General features: G+C 40.1%; 1 non-coding gene across 1 annotated transcript; it reads right to left on the reverse strand.

Moving 5' to 3' along the window:
- Positions 1–9,737: 9,737 nt before the first annotated feature.
- On the reverse strand, positions 9,738–9,844 carry LOC126016901 (U6 spliceosomal RNA). Its single transcript, XR_007498586.1, has one exon. It is a non-coding gene; the product is annotated as a U6 spliceosomal RNA (small nuclear RNA).
- Positions 9,845–11,849: the final 2,005 nt, after the last annotated feature.

Here is an 11,849-nt window from a genome sequence, read left to right on the forward strand (position 1 = left end):
CTCAGAAGTTGCTCCTGGCTTCTTGGGGGACCATATGGGAGCACAGGCAAGGCAGGCACCTTACCTCCAGCGCCACCGCCCGGCCCCCAAGTAACAGTCTTACAAGATTAGTGAAGCATTAAAACATCAAGTAACAGATAGGACAAGTTAGTGAAACAATGTCCTAGAGATTTACCTTGGCATCCCCACAACAAAGAAGAACATTTGTAATGAGTGACACGTGATTACTTACTAGTGAAACAATGTCCTAGAGTTTACGTTGGCATCCCCCACAACAAAGAAGACGAGTGAAGTGTGATTTCTTACTAGAATTTCTACAGACAGCAGTGAAAGGGGTGGGGATAAACTCATAGAGGGAAAAGCAGAGGCTCTGCTTTTCTACTTTCCGTATCAATCTCCACTTCTCTTGTGTGCCATAACTTTAACCCTAAAGTTCAGTCATCTCCCCCACTTCCAGTCCTTGATACTGCTGCCTAATGACTAGTAATTTGACTGCCCCTATATGGTCCTGAATATAAGCAAGTAGGCAATTAACCGTACATGGGCCTATAGTTAGCAAAAGCAACAAAATAACAAGCAGGCCTGTAATTGCAGAAATTAAATTGGTAAGCCACAGGGAGTTATTAAACCAATATTGAAACCAGCCCTCCTGTGCTCAGTACTTTTGTTCACTCTCATCTAATCGTTCCTTTAGTTGTTTGTCCTATACCACCCCAGTATGGTCAGTGTAGTAACAGCATTGTTCTCTTAGGGCCATACACAGTCCTTCTTCTTGTTTAAAAAGAAAATTGAGTCCCCTCCTGTTCTGGAGCACTACTTCTGAGAGAGAGACAAGCGAGTCCTTGAGGGCTCTGACTGAGGTTTCAATTTCCCTTAAATCTTGCCTAATTGCTGTGTCTAGTTGATCGATTTGTTCTGCCCCTTTGGTAGTTCCCATCTATGGCAATACCCTCATAACAAGGCGGGGCACTTGACAGACAAAACCAGCAAGATTCAGTGAGTTCACTTTGGGTGGCAAAAACAGCGGCAAACAAACACAAAGCCATAGCCCAATTAGCCTTGATGGGGATTATTTCCCCCCCTGCAACTATATTGACCACTGTAGTCTTATTGCAATAGTTTAGGTAAGGGGAGGGGACCTTGGTGGTTTCTCCAGGGGTGAGTAAGAGGCACGTGCCCAAACCTTGTATTCCCTGCAGGTGTTCCTGAATGCCTCTTCCCCTCTAGCCAAGAAGAGGTATAGGGTTGTGGGGCACACACTGACTCTTTAAGACAGTTAAGCTGCTGACTTCCTCCTTATTTGCCTTAACTAATGATTCCCACTAGAGTTAGTCTGGGTACATTTTTTGTAGAACCTATTGAGATAAACAACTTAGGTTGACAGCACTCTGAGACCTTTAGCCTTAGCCTCAGATCCAGCTCCCTCTGTGCTGCTCTGATGCATTCTTATATCCAGTAGGGAAACTTTCTCATCCCAGAACCTGAACCCATGGTTCCTGAATACCAGGAAGAATGCTCACTACTTCTGGCAGACTTTAGACTTTAAATAATTTATAATTAACAATCGCCAATTTTTCAAAAACCTTTAAACTGAACCTCAATAATTTTCTCAAATTCTTGACTATTTTCCTTAAAACTAGCTTTTATCTTTTAGATGTTTATAATACTTCATTATTACCCCATCTTCACCCAATAACATGAGAACACTATAACATGTTTTGAAACATTCAAACCTTGATAGTAATTGACCAAAAAGACTGTTTTAATAATATTCCCATTCACCCAAAATACAGAATGCACTTTGTCTTTACAGTTCCCTTTCTCAATAATAGAGTCTCCCCTGCAGTGGTTTCAATGGATGGTTTTACTTCAGGGCATGTCAAATTCAATAAGCCCTTTCTAATTTTTCAGGAGAAGTTTCTTCCCATTATCTTTCTGGAAATGCCTGGGATTTCTTCAAAAGAACACATTTTGTAATCTCTGTTATCTGTTCTTCCTCTATACTCGATGCCCCAGTGTTTTACACATGGGTCATCATCAAGAAAAGGCGGTATCAATGGCCCTTCCCTAAACACAACAGTGTCTACAAATCACAACTCTGCTTAACAAGTAGAACTTGTTACTTTAAATTACTTAATATCACATTTTCAGAACCATTCAATATAGTAAATGATTTAGCTTACATGGTAGAATTATTCCCAGGCAAAGAACCACCTCTTTAAATGCCCATAACCAGGTTGTTCAACAGTTGGTTCAGCAATTACAGGCCCTTCTACCAAAATGTTCTGACACTGGTACATGATAAGACTATAAGTTGCCCGGCAGAACCAACATAGACTACTCAAAAGAACAAGAGCAGGAAATAAACTGTGACTTCAACAGATAACTGAGACAATAAACTGACCACATAATGAGTCAGATACCATCAGAAGTGGAAATGACTAGTTCTAGGAATGCTGTTATGTAATGAGAGAACTGGTCCCTGCTCTCACCTGATTTCAAATTTAGAAAACACTTGTTACATGAACTCAATATTACAATGTCTGTATAATATTCCAGGGTTGTCTAATTACTATTATCAAAACCTTTACAAGAAGAATAATAACAGGACAAATCCATTGGACATAAAGGCATAGTGGTAGAAGAGTTTGTTAAAATCATAAAAGTCTTGTTGGCAGGACAACACAGGCAACCTAAAAGACTAATGGTCTAAGATGACCATTAGAAAGCTAAATGACAAGTTTTCAGGGCACAGTCAACAAGATCCATATGAATTACTTCTATTCCTGATGGAGGGTCTTCATCAGGATTTGAACAAAGCTATTAGGGAGAAAAGACAAAAAGAGGAAAATATTGATCATTTTGCTGACTCAAAAGTTGCAAAAAAAGCTTGGCAGAGACAGAAGCAATTTAATGAGTCTTTTATTGCTACACTTTTCCAAAGCCAGTTCAAATCCTCAGTTCAGTGCTTTATCTGTCACCAAGAATCTCAAACATTTGAGATATTTACTCATTTATTTTTACTTTTGACCTCTACAGATAAATGCAGGTTGCAAGATTGCCTTAAGTTATTTTTCACAGAAGAAAACCTGAAAGACAATAATAGGATATATTACAGCCACTGCAGACACAGTAGGATTCTCTAAAATGGACAAAAATGGAAATTACCACCTATATCATAATATATTTGAAACGCTTTTCCTATGATGTTAAGTGGATGACTACAGACCTACGTGGATTTTCCTTTAGAAAACCTTGACTTGTCATAGCACATTATGAATTCTAAGGACAAGACTGAAGAATACAACATATTCTCTGTTTTGAACCATTATGTTGAAATGGAAAATTATCATTACAAAGCCTATTGTAAAAATGCAGCAAGACAATGTTGATTTAAATTTGATGATCAAGAAATTTCAGAAATCATCTTGTCTGTGAAATTTATAGCATCTTCGATTCTTTTTTTATACTTTGAAGAGACCTGCAGCAACAGATACAGCTGTTTAGATTAATCAGGTATTCTTGGATAAGGTAACTAAATGCCATGGACTCTTGATAGAGTGCTCAGACATTGTATTTTTGCAATTTATTTAATTTTTTTTTTTGGATTTTGGGCCACACCCAGTGACGCTCAGGGTTACTCCTGGATATGCGCTCAGAAATTGCTCCTGACATGGGAGACCATATGGGACTCTGGGGGATTGAACAGTGGTCCGTTTGGATCAGCCACGTGCCAGGCAAATGCCCTACTGCTGCGCCATTGCTCTGGCCCCTGCAATTTATTTTTAATTCATGATAGTTTTCTGTGATATCATATACCTTTATTCTCAGTTTGCACTTATGAAAGGATGTTTGAGACATGTGATACAATACTCTTAGGTATTTTTGTAGTGCTCATCACCATATTACTTAGTATTCTAGCCTTGGATATTATGATTGTTTTTTGTTTGTTTGTTTGTCTTATGGGCCACACCAGGTGATGCTCAGGGGTTATTCCTGGCTACGCACTCAGAAATTGCTCCTGGCTTGAGGGACCATCTGGGACACCAGGGGATCAAACTGCTGTCCGTCCTAGGTCAGCTGCATGCAAGGCCGATGGCTTACCGCTGCACCACCACTTCGGCCCTGGACATTATGATTGTTTTAAGAATGTTCTATGCATGTTCTAAACCATGAAGCATTTTTCAGCAAAGTCCTCCATTTACACTGATTACTCCAAGAAATTGGAAAACTTTTCCACTTAACATGCCGGCTTTATATATATGTGTGTGTGTGTGTGTGTGTGTGTGTGTGTGTGTGTGTGTGTGTGTGTGTGTGTATTTTGGTTTTTGAGCCACACCCGGCAGTGCTCAGGGGCTACTCCTGGCTGTCTGCTCAGCAATAGCTCCTGGCAGGCACGGGGGACTATATGGGACACCGGGATTCAAACCAACCACTTTTGGTCCTGGATTGGCTGCTTGCAAGGCAAACACCGCTGTGCTATCTTTCCGGGCCCTGGTTTTATATTTTGAATTGCTTTGACCTATTTCACCTGGGTCAGTTTTCCAAATGCAACCTATGAATCGATCTTTTCTGCCATCTATGTATGTGTGCGTGAGTGTGTGTGTGGTGTGTGTGGTGGCCACCTTTATGTCTGTATTGTACGTAATGCCTGTCTATGTTGTATATAGTCCTTCCTTCTTGTATAAAGATATTTCTTTCTCCCAGGAAGAAGATGACTCCACTGCTGCTGCTGTGTTCTCGGCAACCCCCCTTTATTCCACTTCCCTTCTCCATGGACTGTTACATGCAATTGGTTTCTGTTTTTGAGAGACCCTTGACTTTAGGACACTTCCTGATATGTGAGTGCTATGTGCTGTTTTTCCAAACTCCACAAGATGACATTTCCAACTGAAGATGTGATCTGGAATTTATTCTCCCCTCAAAGTATTTCAAAATACTTAAAGGTGATATGTATACCTCCTTTGTATATTTATTAGATGTATTTACTCAATATGTATAATTCTTTATTGTATATTTAATTATATAGATGTAGTTTTCCCTTTCTCTTTGGATTTGCTAGTAGTAATTCATAATAGACAGTGTCATTTCAGTTTAGTGTTTTTTTTTTTTTTTTGGTTTTTGGGCCACACCCTGTGACGCTCAGGGGTTACTCCTGGCTATGCGCTCAGAAGTTGCTCCTGGCTTCTTGGGGGACCATATGGGACGCCGGGGGATCGAACCGCGGTCCGTCCTAGGCTAGCGCAGGCAAGGCAGGCACCTTACCTCCAGCACCACCGCCCAGCCCCAGTTTAGTGTTTTTGATAAAACTAGGTTTTAGGGGTTGTTTGCTTTGTTATTATTTCCCTTAGGCTCCAATAGTATTCTGGGGCACTGTTCTTTTTGCATGGCACATTAAAATTGGAAAAAATTGGGGGCCGAAGCAGTGGCATAGCAATAGGGCATTTGCTTTGTTCACGAACCTAGGACGGACCACGGTTCAATCCACCAGCGTCCCATATTGTCCTCTAAGCCAAGAATAGGGACATCTGCCTTTTTCTTAGAACCTTGGGGCACAAATTACATTGTTTTACCTTATATTTCTGCATTTTTTCTATAAAGTTAAGAGGGGGAGCTAATTAATTAATGTAGCTAATTACCTTAAGCATACACCATTTTGATATCCAGAGCACACACCCTGATTTCCCTAATTCCCTTACTCTGTCTTCCCTAAACACAGAATCATACAATATTTTAATCCCTTCTCACATCCTACGTAATATAAATATTCATTTTTCACCTGCAATAAACTGAGTTACTCTTCCAAAGTGGCTAGTGGATGATTTTGTGAGTGCTCTAGTCGTGTGAGATCCGACTCCACCAGTGACTTCTACATCCAGCAACTCTGACCTCATCAATGACTCTGACCTCATCAGTGGGATCAGACCTTATTGACTTCACTTACATATATTTATTTTGTATCATAATCTTTGCAGATATAAAACCATGTGATGAGCTTATGACTAATCTTAACAGCTTCTCTTTCCATCTTTTCTTTTTTTTTTTTGGTTGTATTTTCTTTTTTTATTTTTTATGTTCTATTTTTAATTAAAATTTTTTATTTTTTTGGGCCTGGAGAGATAGCACAGTGGCATTTGCCTTGCAAGCAGCCGATCTAGGACCATAGGTGGTTGGTTCAAATCCCGGTGTCCCATATGGTCCCCCGTGCCTGCCAGGAGCTATTTCTGAGCAGAGATCCAGGAGTAATCCCTGAGCATCCCCGGGTGTGGCCCAAAAACCAAAACCAAAACCAAAAACAAAAACAATTTTATTTTTAATTATGAGAACAAAGATGCACAGAAAGAGGACAAGGTAAAGTTACAGTGGAAGGACATTCACCCATAAACAGAATTCTCAGAAGTCCCCTTGCTGGTATCTTAACTTTGAACTTTTAGCCAAAGAACATTAAGAAAAATAAAACAGAACCCATGTACAATTACTTTGTCCCTCAAGTCCCCAGATTGTAATACATAATATTTCTTAGCAGCACATCAAGCAATCTAAAACCATAAAACTTATGTAACTCCTTAAACATTGAAGGCATAGTATTTTTTTACATTTATATGCACATGCATATTAGTTTAAGTTAACCTCAAAAGTGGGTTTTTTTTTTAAGAATAAGAGTCAAAGGAGCACAGTAAAAACAGTGTTAGAGTGGCAATAATTGTATGCATAGGCCCACCAAAATATGGGGGATATGGAAAGGAAAAGTCTTGGCCTAAATACAAGGAGACCCTACCCCTGAAGTTTTCTGGCATAAGACCAACTCTAGGATCCAGGCAAATTAGTTTGCCCAATCCAAGTCCTTGTCTGTAGTGCCAACACACTTTTATTTTTCACACAGTCTCTGTTGTTGGTATCATGTTTCTGTATTAAAGATCCTGGACTGCATATTCTACATTGAAGTAAGGATGTGGAGTGTCCTCTAGTTTTACCTCCAAATTAGAGGGCAATGCAGAAAGCCCTGTCCAGTACGCAGGTCGTTGATGTTCTTGTCTTCTCAGTGTTAAGGGAAGTCTCTTTTGAGTAGATAGATGTCAGAGCAGTGGTAGGGTCTTCCCTGGTAGAAGATTGCTTCCAGGTGTTGTTATAAAAAACCTTGGATGTTTCATAGATAGAAAATAGATATAAAATATTCAAAGCCATACGTGTCCATTTCATGTCTTTTGAAATAGTTGGGGGTTGTTGAATCCAGTGCACCACGTTGGTGTGATTAGGATTGTGCAGTACTGAAGTTAAAAAGGGTAAATGGGGGGCCGGGTAGGTGGCGCTGGAGGTAAGGTGTCTGCCTTGCAAGCGCTAGCCAAGGAAGGACCTCGGTTCGATCCCCCAGCGTCCCATATGGTCTCCCCAAGCCAGGGGCAATTTCTGAGCACATAGCCAGGAGTAACCCCTGAGCATCAAACGGGTGTGGCCCAAAAACCAAAAAAAAAAAAAAAAAGGGTAAATGGGGGGTACTGATGGTTGGGGGTGATAGAGTTAAAAAGTGAAAATGAGCTTTACAGGGGTGTGCGAAAGAGCAGAATACCAGATGGACATTCTATATACACAAAACATAACTTAAGGGTAGGATATATTATTAATATACACTGTGCACATGGGGGCAATAGCTCTGCACGGTTTTGAACATGTAGACTGTTAAGAAATTGCCAGAGACTGCCTTAGTAAAAATGAGCAGCTCTCAGCATCCCCAAATTTGGACCCACCGACATTGGATTCAGTAGAGAACCGGAAGCCAGGATTACCCGCCCTCCTCCCTGTGCCTTCTCCCCCCCATCTTCACTGGGGGAAGGGCAGGGAAAACTTGGGATCCCCTCCAGGAGGGACCACCAGACACCCACCTTTTCTGGCCGCCTGGGCTCGGTCCCAGGGAAGGCCTGGAGGCCAGGGGGTAGGAGAGGGGACGGTTGGGGGCCTACCAAGGCTCCCAGCACGCCCAAGCTAGGGAGAAAGCCTTCGACATTGGGGTCTCCCCAGACCCATACCGGCTAGAGCTAGCCTCTAGATTAAGAAAGGAACCTTTCCATCTTTTCTATTTTTTTTTTTTATTTTTATTTTTTTTTTTGAGCCTCTGTAGTTTTTGGATGCCTAGGGAGGAATTTCTGCCCCCCTCCCCCCAGGGCCCAATTAACCAGGTGTGGCCTTGAAGACCCACCAGGATTGGGGGGACCTTGGTCCCCTGGACTAGGTGTTCAGCCCAGGGGGCCTGTGGCTAGCTGTCCTGCCCAGAGCCCCCAACATACCAGGCAAAGACACCCAGAAATCCTGGCATGCGGAGTACTCTGAGCCCATCTTTTCTAAATATGTCATGTGTTGGCCTGAAGTTTGGCCTTTCTTGAAAAAGAGTTAAAACATTCTACAGGTTTTTTTCTCTGAGTTCTTTCAAAATGGATAATCATTGAATCTGGGTCAGTCCTTTTACTGTTCTAATTTCGTATATATTTGTTGATGTAAGTTGTGTAAGTCAATCTCTGTGACACTGTTTAGGGGTGGAAATAACAGCACCTGGGATTGAACCTTTGCACACAAACTCTTAATTTTGTGAATGTTATTAATTTTCTGTAATAACATTTAAATAATATATGGGAATACACACTCCTATTTGACAGTATCAAAGAGATACTGTAGACACTTTCATGCAGACACAGAGCTTAGTCTAATTTTAACTAATTTCCATATGTGAAGACTACTTTGCAGCTGTGTTCAGTTTGAAAGCATAGTGGAAATAAAAAAACTATCACAAAATAGTACTGGAGTTGGCAGCCTAGAACAAAGGAAAGTTATCTCTTGTGATTGGGAAACTGGTATTTTCTGATCTCACACATGAGGTTGGTTAGTTTCCTTAATTTAATGTCAAACAGCAATGAAGAGAGCCAGGGCTTTTTTATTTTTTTAACTTGATTCAGTGTGAATGTAAAAGACAGATTCCCAATCTATGGTAAATGAAAAATATTGTTTTAATCAGTGTTTGGAAAACAAATGTTATTATTTGGCAATCGGATTGCCTTCTTTAGCCTGAATATTGGCAGGTTTAATTTACAATAAAGTCCCTACTGTACTTGTGCTGTTTTCCAAAATCCCATATGGACATACTCTGTAAAATCTCTTGTCACATGGCATGTTTTTGTTTTCTAGAGGTTCCTTTGGTTCTGGTATCATGACTATTTATTATATCTTCCCTGAAGTATAAAACCAAAAACACACTTGTATTTTGTCCTTGTATGTATTAAACAAACGTTCATTGATACCCTGCTGTTTATAAAGCATTTTTCTTAAATCTTCTAGGAAGATTAAGGTAAATAGAATGAGTAGTGTGTCCTCAAGTTACTTTCTTTCAACTGTAGAAGAAATTTTATGAACCAAGCATTGAGCTATGGGATGCTAAGGTGAGCATACCGTGTTCCTTATGTGCTGCTACTCCACATGGTTAGGACAGATAAGTATAGAGATTAAATAAGTTGTAATATTTTACTACACAATTTCTGGAGAAAATAACCTTAAATCTAGAGTCATAAAGGACATTCTAGTCACAGTGAAGTGAGGTAAAAGATGACTTTTTATTGGGGGACACACCCCATGATGCTCAGGGCTTAATCCTGGCTTTGCACTCAAGAATTATTCCTGGTATGCTCAGGCTCATATGGAATGTCGGGGATTGAACCCTGGTTGGTCACTTTCTTTTTCTTTCTTTCTTTTTTTAAAATATGGAACACTTCACAAATTTGCGTGTCATCCTTGCGCAGGAGCCATGCTAATCTTCTCTGTATCGTTCCAATTTTAGTATATGTGCTGCCAAAGCGAGCACTGGTTGGGTCACTTTCAACGCAAGCACTCTTCCCACTGTACTATTCCTCCACCCCCCCCCCCACTGTACTATCCCTCTGACCCCTGTAAGATTACTCGTAAGAAGAGGAAATCAATATTGTGTGTAGAGGTCTTGGGATGGAAAGAGCATAATTTAAAAATCTAATCTCTCTATGGTCTTGAGTGGGTCAGAATCAGTCTAAAGATAGAGTCAAAGATGCAAAATCATAATGATTTTAGCAAGAAAAACCTCTTCAACAGTGGCATTGGGACAACTGGTCAGCCACATGCAAAAAAAGCGAACTCTGATCTCTATCTAACACCATGCACAAAGGTCAAATCCAAAGGGATTAAAGACCTTGATATCAGACCCAGAACCATAAGGTATATAGAAGAACACGTAGGAAAAACATTACATGAAATTAAGAATAAAGGCATCTTCAAGGAGGAAGCGTCACTTTCCAAACAAGTGGAAGCAGAGATAACAAATGGGACTATATTAATCTAAGAAGCTTCTGCATTTCAAAGGAGATAGTGACTAGGATACAAAGGCTACCCACAGACTGGGAGAGACTATTCATCCAATACCCACCAGATAAGGGGCTAATATCTAAGATATACAAGGTACTGACAGAACAAGAATAAAACTTTTAACCCCATCAAAAAATGGGGGAAAATGAACGGACAATTCCTTAAAGAAGATACAAATGGCCAAAAGACCATGAAAAATGCTCCACATCACCAATCAATCCTCAGGGAGATGCAAATCAAAACAACAATGAGGTACCATCTCATGTCACAGAGATTGGCACATATCACAAAGAATAAGAACCATCAGTGCTGGCGGGGATGTGGGGAGAAAGGAATTCTCACCCACTGTTGGTGGGAATACCATCTATGGGAAAAAAAGCCCTGGAAATTGAGCTTCCGTTGATCCAGCCATACCACTCCTAGGGATATACCCTACAAACACAAAAACACAATTAAAACAATGCCCTGTGCACACCTATATTCATTGCAAAGCTATTTACAATAGTGAGAATCTGGAAGCAACCCAGATGCCTGACAACAGATGAGTGGCTAAAGAAACTGTGGTAGCACAGTAGAATACTATGCAGCTGTCAGGAAAAAATGAAGTCATGAAATTTTCATATACATGGATGGACATGGAAACTACCATGCTGAGTGAAATAAGTCACAGGGAGAGAGACAGACACAGAATAGTCTTACTCATCTGTGGAATTTGAGAAAAATAAAAGACATTATTGTAATAATACCCAGAGACAATAGAGATAAGTGCTGAAAGAACTGGCCCATGATATGAAGCTTACCACAAAGAGTGGTGAGTGCAGTGAGAGAAATAACTACATTAATGACTATTATTACAATGGTAATGAGTGAGAAAAATAGAATACCTGTCTTGAATATAGGCAGGAGGTCGACTAGAAGGGAGATGGAGGGCAGTGGTGGTGGGAAGGTTGCACTGGTGAAGGGGGGGTGTTCTTTTCTATAACTGAAACACAACTACAAACATATTTGTATGCTTGTATATATGCTACTTAAGTAAACATATTATTAAAAATAAACATATTATTAAAATCAGTGGTTTTTTTGTTTAAATAACACTAGTAATTTGTTCAACTGTAATGACATGAATGTCCCAAAAACCAGAACTTTGACCTGAGTATTATTCTCTAATTAGTAGGTCAATGTGAAAGCCTGTTTATGCTTATTAAGATTACTTTACTCTCCTGTAATTAGAATTGGGGGTGTTTAGTTGCATGATTCAAAGGTTCCCAGCCTAATTATTGATGTAATGAACTTAGAATATATGGATGGCAATACAGGAGTTGATTAGCTAGAGGCTAGGGAACTAATTCATAGAATTGTAGTGTATGTCTTGTATGCATGAGGCCCTGAGTTTGATAACTGGTACTTTTGTAGTGTGACATTGATGGATATGGCCCAGATGGTCTTGAGTACTGTTGAGGTAACTGTGATAGTTT

This window comes from Suncus etruscus, chromosome 8, assembly GCF_024139225.1.
Source record: "Suncus etruscus isolate mSunEtr1 chromosome 8, mSunEtr1.pri.cur, whole genome shotgun sequence".
In the NCBI taxonomy this organism is placed as follows: Eukaryota; Metazoa; Chordata; class Mammalia; order Eulipotyphla; family Soricidae; genus Suncus; species Suncus etruscus.